Source organism: Cyanistes caeruleus, chromosome 11 (genome assembly GCF_971803275.1).
Source record: "Cyanistes caeruleus chromosome 11, bCyaCae1.hap1.1, whole genome shotgun sequence".
Lineage (NCBI taxonomy): Eukaryota > Metazoa > Chordata > Aves > Passeriformes > Paridae > Cyanistes > Cyanistes caeruleus.
The window spans coordinates 23,071,323-23,083,730 of record NC_141711.1 but is presented as its reverse complement, the minus strand read 5'-3'; the positions used below and the strand labels follow the sequence as shown (position 1 = coordinate 23,083,730).

Genomic DNA, 12,408 nt, shown 5'->3' with positions numbered 1-12,408 from the left:
GATTTATGCTTTTAGATGATGTGCTTATTTCAAAACAGAAACATCTACTTTGCCACGAGTTTGGTACTTCTAATCCTGCCACTTGGTTCCACAGGTATGTAATGCAGTGCTTCTTCAGTTGTCAAGACTGAAATCACAAGTTTGCTGACATCTTCTGCTTTACACTGAACTGCAAAAACTTGAGTGATCGTCTAAAGAAGTACCTAAGATTTTAGGACACAATCCACATGAGAAGGTGGTTACACTTATAATAAACCTTTAAAGATCCCTCCCAATACAAACCACTTGATGACTTGCATTCATAGGATCTTTCTTCATACACTCATCCTCCTGCATTTTTAATACCAAAGCTTCTTTCATTTCGGTAACACACCAAAGTACTGTTAAGAGTTGTTAACATACTACAAAACCAGGACCAAGATTATTACCTAAGACTCTCACTAGAGGGCACTAACTGCTTAAAAATACACTCCGAGAGCTCCTTGGGGTCCAACAGCCCCGAATCTCCACCACAGACCTATCGCAAAGCTACCAAATCCAGTCTGATTCCTTCCTCCACTGAACACTCCTTTTATCCCAGAATCTACTGGCTGTAACATTCAGGAACACCTTTTAGACTCTAAACCAAATTTTATCAATGACCTGTGTACATTTTATCTTAAGCCAATATTTTATTTAGGCTTATCTAATTTTTTTCATCAATTTTTTTCCCTAGAAATTAGAATCACATCATCCATTCCACAGCTACTTGAGACAAACATCCGGTCATTCTCTTCTGCCATTTTAGAGGCAACATGTCTCTGCTTCCAGTACAGTTTCAATTAATCTTTTTCAATACAGAAGATTTGAATCACATCTCTTTCTCTGTTTCAGAGTAGCAGTGTTTGCAGTGACATCAATACTTTTTTATCTGCATTTGTAATACCTGATGCATCGGCATCCCATCTGCCTTTTTCAGAGCAAGAGCACTGCCAGCTCAGCATCATCCTACAATCCACATCCTACAACTAGGCCTTTTAAATCAATTTGCACAGGACTCCTGGCCCAGACAAAAAATAAGATCCAGCTCAGCACAAGAGAATATTGCTACACAGTGTTCCTAAATCTATGTATACTTTTGATCTTTTTTAAGTTCCTAATGCTGAAGAAAATTCAAAGAAAACATGAGAGGTGTATGCTAGATGAGACCAGGACCAGAAAAAATAAATTAAATTTAACTAACGGTAAGAAAGCTTTTTGACATTTGAGATTGAATCTCACAATCGGTGATTATTTATATAGTATAAACTGAAGAATTTTTTAAAAAAAATTAGAGCATTTTTAAGCTATTTCAGATAGGTAAGTAATGCTCTCTTACTGAGGAACAGATCCTGCACAACAGCTGCAGTGACATTATCTCTAGTGCAGCTCTTTGTGAATTCCTGGCTTTCTCTCCAGCCAGAGGCTTCAGTTCACACTGCCCTGCACAGGATACCTTCTGGAAACTCCAATTCAGATTAGGTCCCTTCAGCTGGTCACCTATTCCTTAGAATGGGCTAGCACACTATTCATGAAATTCCTTGGACCCCACAAATGCTATCCCTCCCCAAAATGGGGGGATGAGAAGGAATGACAGTCTTAAGTGAAAAGAAATAGCCCAGACCCACTTCTTTTGTGGGAAACAGCAGTTCCTATACATCACAGTCTTGCTATTTCAAAATTACGTAGTTAGCAGACCTTCAGCAAAACCTTCCTTCAAGCATCACAAGCTCAAGGGCAAAGTGATGATGACAATAACAGTATATGTAACATAATAATGAAATAATACTATCTTTCAACAAAACCATATATTGATCACCACACACCATCTTCTGAGTGTTAATAGACATCAGTCTATTATGACAACTTGATGCCTTTATTATTCGTATCACCATATACAATTTTACATTTTGATCTATTACTACAATGCTGTCTGTGCATTTGCAAGTTTCTTGTTCCTACCCTGTTTACTCCCCTGCCTAATCAAGACAGTGACTACCACAGTACAAGCAAGCATCCAGATCCCTGAAATAAAAGATAAGAAGCAGGCCAGGATCATATTAATGGAAACCCAAAGTCAGGATCGAGAGCACAAAACTGCCAGGGAAATATATGAGCAATACGGAGAATTAAGAGACAAATATTCCCAAGAGCCAGAAGATAATGGTTGATGCGGGCTAGAGCCCGATCAAAATATAAGAGGGGGGATATTGTTAAGAATAATATGTTACAGTTGCTGTTTGTAAACTCCTTACTTACCTTGTACCCCTGTCCCAGGTTTACTTACCTTGTACCCCTGTCGCAAATTGCTGTACCCCATATTTTTTTATTCCTTGTTGAGCCAGGCCATGCCCCCTCTCCCAAGTTGCTGTACCCTGTGTTTCTTGTTCTGTGTTCAGCCAGGCACTGCCCCCACTGCTCCTAGACTCCCACATGGCAACATTGTATCCTTTTCCCGAGTTGCTGTACCGTCCTGAGGAGGAAGATGACATACTGACTTTTATGCAAACGAAAGAGACCAGAGACTTATGGGATGCACCCAGACTGGAAAAAACCCCAAAACAACGAGCCACACAAAAGGGAAGGAATAGAACCAGCACCATCTAACAAGGAAGACCCAGAGGAGTCCCCTGGCTTCTTTCCAGGGGCCGACATAACCTCGAAGAGACTTGACTGGGATGACAGCCTAGACTACAAGCCCAAAAGAAGGAGTCTTCCCAGGGACTACCGTGAGGGAGGAAGGCCCAGCTCTGCCCTAATGACAGAGCTGCACGGATTCTCCTCTTCTGCGGTGTCCAGTGGGAGCAGTGGCGGTGTGCGCAACCCCTCGGGCCCCCACCCCAGAGCTGTGCTTCTTAATAAAGGCCTTTTTAAAAAGAGCTGGTCTCCTGGCCCATTTATCACAATCGTGATCCTGGGGAATGCAGCTAAAGCCAGCCAAAAGCAATTTCTGGAAAGCCAAGCCTGCTTTACGTTTTCTGGAGTTTGGTTGTGCCAACTTCACCAGTCATTTCTAAAAAAGGAAAAGAAACTCCAAGCAAAACAGAGAAAAACACAAAGAAACCAACCCAAAGAAGCCAATCAAACAAACGGATAAAACACCCCCAATCAAACCAAAGGCAATGAGAAGTTAGGATTAGTTGTAAGGATATCACAGCAGGCGAATGGCTGCTTCCTACTTGGATCACCATCCAAAGCCACCTAGAACAACTTCTCCAAAACATATCCAACAGGAGAAATGGAAAAAGTGATCCATGGCAGCTCTGCATTGTGGTGAAGGATGAGCATGCAAGACTCTTGCAGGACTGTGGCCCCTCTCCATGCAATGGAAATCATTGCCACAGCTCTCAGTTGAGGCACTGGCATTTCCAGAGCCAGATTCAGGCACAATCCTACTGCCTGCTGAGCATCTGGGAAAGGTGCTGAGCATCTTCAGGCCTAGAAGCACAAAAGAGCTCAGGCTCTCCCCGAACTGGGTTTTCAGGGCAGCTTTCCATATCTCTGCAAGATTTCTTCATCCCTCAACACGTCTGACTTTATGGCCAACGATGCATTTGGGTTTCTTCCGTCCTCTTGTGTGCCCGTGAGTAACCTTCCACGTGGATGAAGGAGATTGTGTACAGGACAATTGATTGCGGCATTGCCATTTGGCTTCACTGTCACTCAGTTGAACATGGTCCTTATCTAAGAAGGACTTCCAAGAAATGGGTAGGAGTTTTGGCTGTGAGAGGAGCAGAAAGCACATTTTCTACAGCAAATTGCTAGCTGATGCACTTTCCTCCCTGCCAAAATAGTGATTGCCATTCATCTTCCTGGGAAGAATGTAAAGACCCATTCAGAGATGCCAGGTTCAGCTGGCCTGTGGCTTTGTGTACCTCATTTCACATGTCCAGTTTCAAGGGCCACTAAAAGAGGCTCATGTTTGCCTTGCTACCCACAAGTGCTGTAGGTATTTCCAGGAGAAGAGGGAAAACATCGCTGTCCTGTGGTGTGGTAGAAATGCCACCACAACTGTGATTGTGTGAGCAAAGCCAGCCAGTGCTTTTTGGGGCAGCAGCAGCAGCTGAGAGTGTGGCAGAGCGGTTTTGATACTCTTTTTAGAGTCCTGCAAGCGTTGTTCCCGAAACAACCCACAGCTTTGCAAATGTGCCCGAAGAAAATGCAAAGAGAACTGGGGTGTGAAAATCAAAGACTGTTTATCTGTAGAAGAAAAGGAACAAGAATGAACTACACCACATATTTACACTGTAAGAATATTGGTAACAACAACAACAACAACAACAAACTATAGAACCTATTTACCTGAGAAGAGATCTAACAAAACTCTATGAAACGTATTTACAGACAACTTAAACAAACTCTAAAACCTCTATCCTGAACACAACAACTGTAAAACGTATGTACAGCAGGGTGGCATCTGTGTCTGTGATGTCCCTAAGTCCTGGAAGAAAAACAAGTAGCACGGTCAGTGCAGTCAGGCACGGAAGGGTGTTCCATGTGCTGCCGGGCTGGGACACTGGCCCAGTGGGACTCTGCTGCCAGAAGGGAGCCTGGCTGGGGGCTGTGGCCCAGGCACTGGAACAGGGCTTGTGTGGCCCACAGCAAGCCCAGGCCAGGCCAGGGATGGCCAGCAGAATCCAGTGCATGGGCTAGCGTGTCCCTGAGCAGGGAGTGCCCAGCCCGGCCCCAGGCTGGCAGCAGGGGACCCACTCTGCCTGTGGGGAGCACCTGCCTGTTCTGCTGCTGGCATCGGTCTTCATCCCAAGACCATGTCTTCCTCCTTGTCTTTTAGATCAATATCCATCTCTTCAATAGAATCTTTCGTTTCCACCTCCATCTCTTCCTCTGTCTCGTACATATCCACATCCATCTCTTCCTCTCCAGTATCCTCTCCGTCCACTTCCATGGCTTCTTCTCTATCAGTCTGTGTATCGACGTCCGTCTCCTCCTCTCGGTCTGTGCCAGCCTGCAGAGGTAGCAAAATTTCCCACCCTGTCCCACAGAGCTCCAGCCCAGCCAGGCAGCTGCGGGGTGTCCGCCTCCGTGGAATAGTAGCATACCTCTTTTGGAACAAATGCAGACATCCTGCAGGGATGGAGAGCAAAATCCAAGCGATGGGGAGCTTTGGGGACTGCTGGGGGAATCAGGGAGCAGGTGGCAACAAGGTGACAGGGGTAGGCTTGGAGCAGGGTGAATGAAGAGCGTGCTGGCACAAGGAGCCAAGGGTTGTGTTGTGGCCGTTGCTGGATGCTGGAAGTTCTAGCTGGAGCGTGCACTGTGACATCACCGCCAGGAGTTCAGGCCCAGGCTGAAGTGGACAACGGAGACCGTAGAATGAATGATGGAATCCCTGGGTGCTTGGGCTTGGAAGGGACCCTAAAGACCATCTTGTTCCAAGCGGAGCAATCTTCACCCAGAAGAGGTTGCTCAGAGCCTCGCTCCCAGCTGGCCTTGGATGTTGCCAAGGATGGAGCATCCCCTGCCTCTGTGCACAGCCTGGGCCAGTGCCCCAGCAGCCGGAGTGGAAAAGAGCAGCTTCATTAGATCCAACTTCAAGCTCACTCCTGCAGTTGAAAGGCTTCTCCTGTCTGTGCCCATCTTTCCTAGAGCTGCAGGGAGGCCTCGCCAGCCCCCTTCTCTTTCCAGGCTGAGCATCCCCAGCCCCACACGGACAGCAGTCCGATGCGTGGCAGTCAAGGCTAAAGGGTAGCAAATGGCTACATCAGGAAGTGAGAGATGGAAGCTTTTGAAGATGGAAGCTTTACCTCTAAATGTAGAAAAGAAAGCAAAGTGGAGGGGGAAATGGTGGGACTCTGGCTCTGTTCTAACTGGCGAAGATTTTCTTTTCTTCTTTTCTGTCGTGCTAACCCAAGTTTTGTTGTTTGAAAGGAGGTTTAGCAAAATATCCATCGTCTTCTCCACTGCTGAAACACTGAACAACACCTGGGCAGGCTGAGGATGCAGAGCAAAACCTGCAAATATCTACTGCTGATCGTGATCCTGGGGAATGTAGCTAAAGCCAGCCAAAAGCAATTTCTGGGAAGTCAAGCCTGCTTTACGTTTTCTGGAGTTTGGTTGTGCCAACTTCACCAGTCATTTCTAAAAAAGGAAAAGAAACTCCAAGCAAAAGAGAGAAAAACACAAAGAAACCAACCCAAAGAAACCAATCAAACAAACAGATAAAACACCCCCAATCAAACCAAAGGCAATGAGAAGTTAGGACTAGTTGTAAGGATATCACAGCAGGCGAATGGCTGCTTCCTACTTGGATCACCATCCAAAGCCACCTAGAACAACTTCTCCAAAACATATCCAACAGGAGAAATGGAAAAAGTGATCCATGGCAGCTCTGCATTGTGGTGAAGGATGAGCATGCAGTGGTACAGATTGCCCACCCTCCAGGCTGCTGTTTGCTCTGCTGAAAGACTCTTGCAGGACTGTGGCCCCTCTCCATGCAATGGAAATCATTGCCACAGCTCTCAGTTGAGGCACTGGCATTTTCAGAGCCAGATTCAGGCACAATCCTACTGCCTGCTGAGCATCTGGGAAAGGTGCTGAGCATCTTCAGGCCTAGAAGCACAAAAGAGCTCAGGCTCTCCCCGAACTGGGTTTTCAGGGCAGCTTTCCATATCTCTGCAAGATTTCTTCATCCCTCAACACGTCTGACTTTATGGCCAACGATGCATTTGGGTTTCTTCCGTCCTCTTGTGTGCCCGTGAGTAACCTTCCACGTGGATGAAGGAGATTGTGTACAGGACAATTGATTGCGGCATTGCCATTTGGCTTCACTGTCACTCAGTTGAACATGGTCCTTATCTAAGAAGGACTTCCAAGAAATGGGTAGGAGTTTTGGCTGTGAGAGGAGCAGAAAGCACATTTTCTACAGCAAATTGCTAGCTGATGCACTTTCCTCCCTGCCAAAATAGTGATTGCCATTCATCTTCCTGGGAAGAATGTAAAGACCCATTCAGAGATGCCAGGTTCAGCTGGCCTGTGGCTTTGTGTACCTCATTTCACATGTCCAGTTTCAAGGGCCACTAAAAGAGGCTCATGTTTGCCTTGCTACCCACAAGTGCTGTAGGTATTTCCAGGAGAAGAGGGAAAACATCGCTGTCCTGTGGTGTGGTAGAAATGCCACCACAACTGTGATTGTGTGAGCAAAGCCAGCCAGTGCTTTTTGGGGCAGCAGCAGCAGCTGAGAGTGTGGCAGAGCGGTTTTGATACTCTTTTTAGAGTCCTGCAAGCGTTGTTCCCGAAACAACCCACAGCTTTGCAAATGTGCCCGAAGAAAATGCAAAGAGAACTGGGGTGTGAAAATCAAAGACTGTTTATCTGTAGAAGAAAAGGAACAAGAATGAACTACACCACATATTTACACTGTAAGAATATTGGTAACAACAACAACAACAACAACAACAAACTATAGAACCTATTTACCTGAGAAGAGATCTAACAAAACTCTATGAAACGTATTTACAGACAACTTAAACAAACTCTAAAACCTCTATCCTGAACACAACAACTGTAAAACGTATGTACAGCAGGGTGGCATCTGTGTCTGTGATGTCCCTAAGACCTGGAAGAAAAACAAGTAGCACGGTCAGTGCAGTCAGGCACGGAAAGGTGTTCCATGTGCTGCCGGGCTGGGACACTGGCCCAGTGGGACTCTGCTGCCAGAAGGGAGCCTGGCTGGGGGCTGTGGCCCAGGCACTGGAACAGGGCTTGTGTGGCCCACAGCAAGCCCAGGCCAGGCCAGGGATGGCCAGCAGAATCCAGTGCATGGGCTAGCGTGTCCCGGCAGCGGCAATCCACTTGCAGTCTGAAAATTTCGCGCGCCAGATTACTGGTAAACATCATCTCTATTTGCCTGCCTGCAGCGCTCGCGCTTTCCACTGCCCGATACTGACCGGCACCATCCCACAGATACACATGGTACGCTGGTCACTTGCCAAGAGTTCGGGAAAGCAGCTTCTGCCGAAGGAGGCTCGCCTCTTGCGGTTCCCTTCTCCGAGGTCCGGAGTCACAACTTCTGCCTTTCTTGCTCTTAATGAAAGCGGAAAGCTTTTGCACTGCGTCTGGCGAGGAGAACTTGTGACACGACAACACATGTTTGTGCAGCTTACCCCTGCCTCATTTCCAAGCAGGGATATGCAGCAGACTTTTCCACCCATGGTGTGACAGGTTTCTGTGCTGTGCAGGGCATTTCTCTGCATCTGGGAGTCCAAGGGAAAGGGCAATTGCTGCCGCAGAGAGCAGCATCAGCTGTAAGGAGTAGCAGAAAGAAGTAATGGCCGGACTTCTTTTACTCTACTCAGCAACCGGGCGAGAGGCAGCTATGTTCCACTTGCAGTCTGAAACTTTCGCACGCCAGATTACTGGTAAACACCATCTTTATTTGCATGCCCGCAGCGCTCGCGCTTTCCACTTCCCGATACTGACCGGCACCATCCCACAGACACACATGGTACGTTGGCCGCTTGCCAGGAGCTCGGGAAAGCAGCTTCTGCCGAAGGAGGCTCGCCTCTTGCGGTTCCCTTCTCCGAGCTCCGGAGTCACAACTTCTGCCTTTCTTGCTCTTAATGAAAGCGGAAAGCTTTTGCACTGCGTCTGGCAAATGGAACGTGTGACAGGACAGCACATGTTTGTGCAGCTTACCCCTGCCTTTGACACAAGCACGCATTTGCAGCACCCTTTTCCAACCATGGTGTGACAGCTTTCTGTGCTGTGCAGGGCATTTCTCTGCATCTGGGAGTCCAAGGGAAAGGGCAATTATTGTCGCAGAGAGCAGCATCAGCGGGAGGGAGCAGGAGAAGGAAGTCGTGGTCGTACTTCTTCCACACGACAACTAGCGACTAATCAGCAAGCGTGCGAGTGGCAGCTACGTTCCTCTTGCAATCTGAAAGCTTCCCGCGTGTCCTGGGTTGCAGTATATTCTATCACCATCCTCATGTACTGTTGAAACCAGGTGAGGCAGTGCTCCCTGCCTCCCCCCCCCCCCCCCCCGGGCTACCTTCTGTTAATGGGCCCATCAATGCCCTGCCCCATGACTCATAGATAACTTCCCCCTGTATTGTCCCCTGTTAATGGGCCCACCACTGCCTTGCTGCATGACTCAGAGATAACTTCCTCCTGGACTGTTTTCTGTTAATGGCTCATCAAGGCCTTATCTCATGACTCACCATCCCATTGTGAGATGCTCCTCCCCGAGGGAGGAGCCAAGCATTCCATACTGGATATAAGCTGAGAATTCGAACACCACAGCAGCCCTTACCTACGGGACTTCCAGAGGACAGGAGCTACTGCTGGACTTTCAGCTGAAGACCAGACCCCCTTTCTTCCAGAGGATCACGCTTCAACAAGACCACTTCATCTGGACGACTACCATCACCCTAACAGGGTTCCAGGCTGTATTCTGACTCTGTCAGTGTTTTTGATATTATTGCATTTATTCTTTTTATCATTTTCCTATTAAATTATAATTCTGACTTGCGATCTCTCACTGGTTTGATTTCAAACTAGTACATATTTTTGGCGCCCAACGTGGGGCATTAACCTGAGAGAAAGTCAGAATTGCAATTTCATATTAACAGAAACCTATCCACCATGGTGGTTGGCTTGTCTATATGGGTACTGTATCTTGCTCTCTATATTTTCCCTCACATGGAGAACTACTTGCCTGTTGTATTGCTCCTGTTGAGACCAGGGAATGGTATGAGAATTGCTTTATTGGTTTATTATGCTTATGGCATGATAACCTGTGAGGCAATGAATACCATTCGGAATATATACTCAATTTTGTTTGCTTGTCCTAGTCTGGGCTGCTACATCTGGGACCTTCTCAACAATCGCACCCTGCCCTTGGTGGGAAGAGTGGAGAGTGGTTTCTTCCAGCCTTTCAGGTCAGGCACAGCAGTTTTTAAAAATATTGAGTTCTCTCTGGATGCCAAGGACAGCCTAGTCTTGCTGTTTTGTTTTCTCTGCATGGCCTGCACCATGTACACCATGCTTAGAAACAAAGCACTGTTTGGTGTGGTACAGCGTCTTCTTGAGGAGGAAGAGAAAAGAACCAAGAGCAGAGCAACAGCATCCATGACCACACAGACTGCCACAGAGGAGAAAGAAACCAAGAGCAAAGCAACAGCATCCGTGTCCACTCAGACTGCCACAGAGGAGAAAGGAACCAAGAGCAAAACAACAGCGTCCATGTCTACGCAGACTACCACAGAGGAGAAAGGAACCAAAAGGGCCATGAGCACCTCCACACAAACAGTCACCGAACCAGAGCAGCCTAAACCGGTAGAAGTTGCCCCCATTCAGAAAAAGAAATCAAAAAGCAAATCAGTCCGCATAGTGACTGATGAGGGTGAGGCAGGACCTTCACACGCAGCGGAGGAGACAGAACCAGAGATTATCACTCGCTCTCTATCCCTAGGTGAGCTGCGTGACCTGCGGAGGGAATTCACCCGCCAGACGAACGAGTCCATCCTAACCTGGCTGCTCCGCATCTGGGACGCTGCAGCAAACGACACCATCCTGGATGGAAGTGAGGCCAGGCAACTGGGATCGCTGTCCCGGGATGTGGTCATTGACCAGGGGATTGGGAGAACCCAAGAAACTCTCAGCCTCTGGAGGCGACTGCTGACAAGTGTAAGGGACAGATACCTCTGCAAAGAAGACCTCCAGGTGCACCAGGGAAAATGGAGCACAATGGAACAGGGTATCCGATGCCTGAGGGAGTTGGCTGTGCTGGAGATCATTTTTGCAGAAGATGAGAGATTTCCTAAGAGCCCAGATGGTGTCCAGTGCACGTCACAGATGTGGCTGAGATTTGCACGGCTTGGACCAGAGATGTACTCCCGTTACCTGGCAACACTGCAATGGAGGGAAGGTGAGGACAGGGTGGGTGTCCTGGCCAATAAACTAAGAATCTACGAGGACACTGTCACTGCCCCGTTTCGCACCCATGTCTCATCTGTGGAAACAAGGCTGGCTGAGCAAGTCCGGAGCTTGATTGAAGAGGGCCATCAGAAACTAAAAAAGGAACTTAAGGAAGAAATTTACCACGTCTCCCCAGAACCAACAAGAGTCTCTGCTATTAGGAGTAGGCATTCCCCAGCCAGGGAGAAAGGATACACTCCACGAGGTAACCTCTGGTTTTTTCTCCAGGAGCATGGAGAAGACATGAGGAAGTGGGATGGAAAACCCACCTCCTCCTTAGCAGCCCGGGTACGTGAACTAAAAAGAGGGACAACTACCACAAGGAGCTCATCTAGAGCCAGCGCCGCTCCGGTCTCTCGTGGCCAGAACATCAGAAGGTATAGAAATGATGATATGAGTGATCCTCTTGAAGGGACATCAAGAGCATATTCACCGGAGGAGAGCAACGTGCACCATGACCAGGATTAGAGGGTCCCTGCCTCTAGCCAGGTAGAGGAGAGGGACAACCGGATCTATTGGACAGTGTGGATCCGATAGCCTGGCACATCTGACCCACAAAGATATACGGCTTTGGTTGATACCGGCGCTCAATGCACTCTAATGCCATCAAGGTATGTGGGAGCGGAACCCATTTCTATTTCTGGGGTGACAGGGGGATCCCAGAAGCTCACGGTACTGGAAGCTGAAGTGAGTTTAACTGGGAATGAGTGGCAGAAACACCCCATCGTGACTGGTCCAGAGGCCCCATGCATCCTCGGCATAGATTACCTCAGGAACGGGTACTTCAAAGACCCAAAAGGTTATCGCTGGGCTTTTGGGATAGCTGCTCTAGAGACAGAAGGCATCAGACAACTGAGTACCTTGCCTGGTCTCTCAGACAACCCTTCTGCTGTGGGACTACTGAGAGTTGAAGAACAACAGGTACCAATTGCCAGAGCAACAGTGCACCGTTGGCAATACCGCACCGACAGAGACTCTGTGGTCCCCATCCATACGATGATTCGTGAGCTGGAGAGCCAAGGGGTGGTCAGCAAGGCTCGTTCACCCTTTAACAGCCCCATATAGCCAGTGCGTAAGTCCAGTGGAGAATGGAGACTGACGGTGGATTACCGTGGACTGAATGAAGTCACGCCACCACTGAGTGCAGCCGTACCAGACATGCTGGAGCTTCAGTATGAGCTGGAATCCAAGGCAGCAAAGTGGTACGCGACCATTGATATTGCAAATGCATTTTTCTCCATTCCTCTGGCAGCAGAGTGCAGGCCTCAGTTTGCCTTCACCTGGAGAGGTGTGCAGTATACCTGGAACCGATTGCCCCAGGGGTGGAAGCACAGTCCTACTATCTGCCATGGACTGATCCAGACTGTGCTAGAAAAGGGTGAGGCTCCAGAACACCTGCAGTACATTGATGACATCATTGTGTGAGGGAACACGGCAGCAGAAGTATTTGAG

At 48.1% G+C, this 12,408-nt stretch overlaps 1 long non-coding RNA gene across 1 annotated transcript; it reads right to left on the bottom strand.

Moving 5' to 3' along the window:
• Positions 1-235: 235 nt before the first annotated feature.
• LOC147651144 (uncharacterized) lies at positions 236-5,254 on the bottom strand. Its single transcript, XR_015274823.1, has 3 exons — positions 5,079-5,254; positions 4,751-4,984; positions 236-4,459 (listed from the first exon to the last, which is right to left on the bottom strand). It is a non-coding gene; the product is annotated as an uncharacterized LOC147651144 (long non-coding RNA).
• Between the last annotated feature and the right edge of the window lie 7,154 nt (positions 5,255-12,408).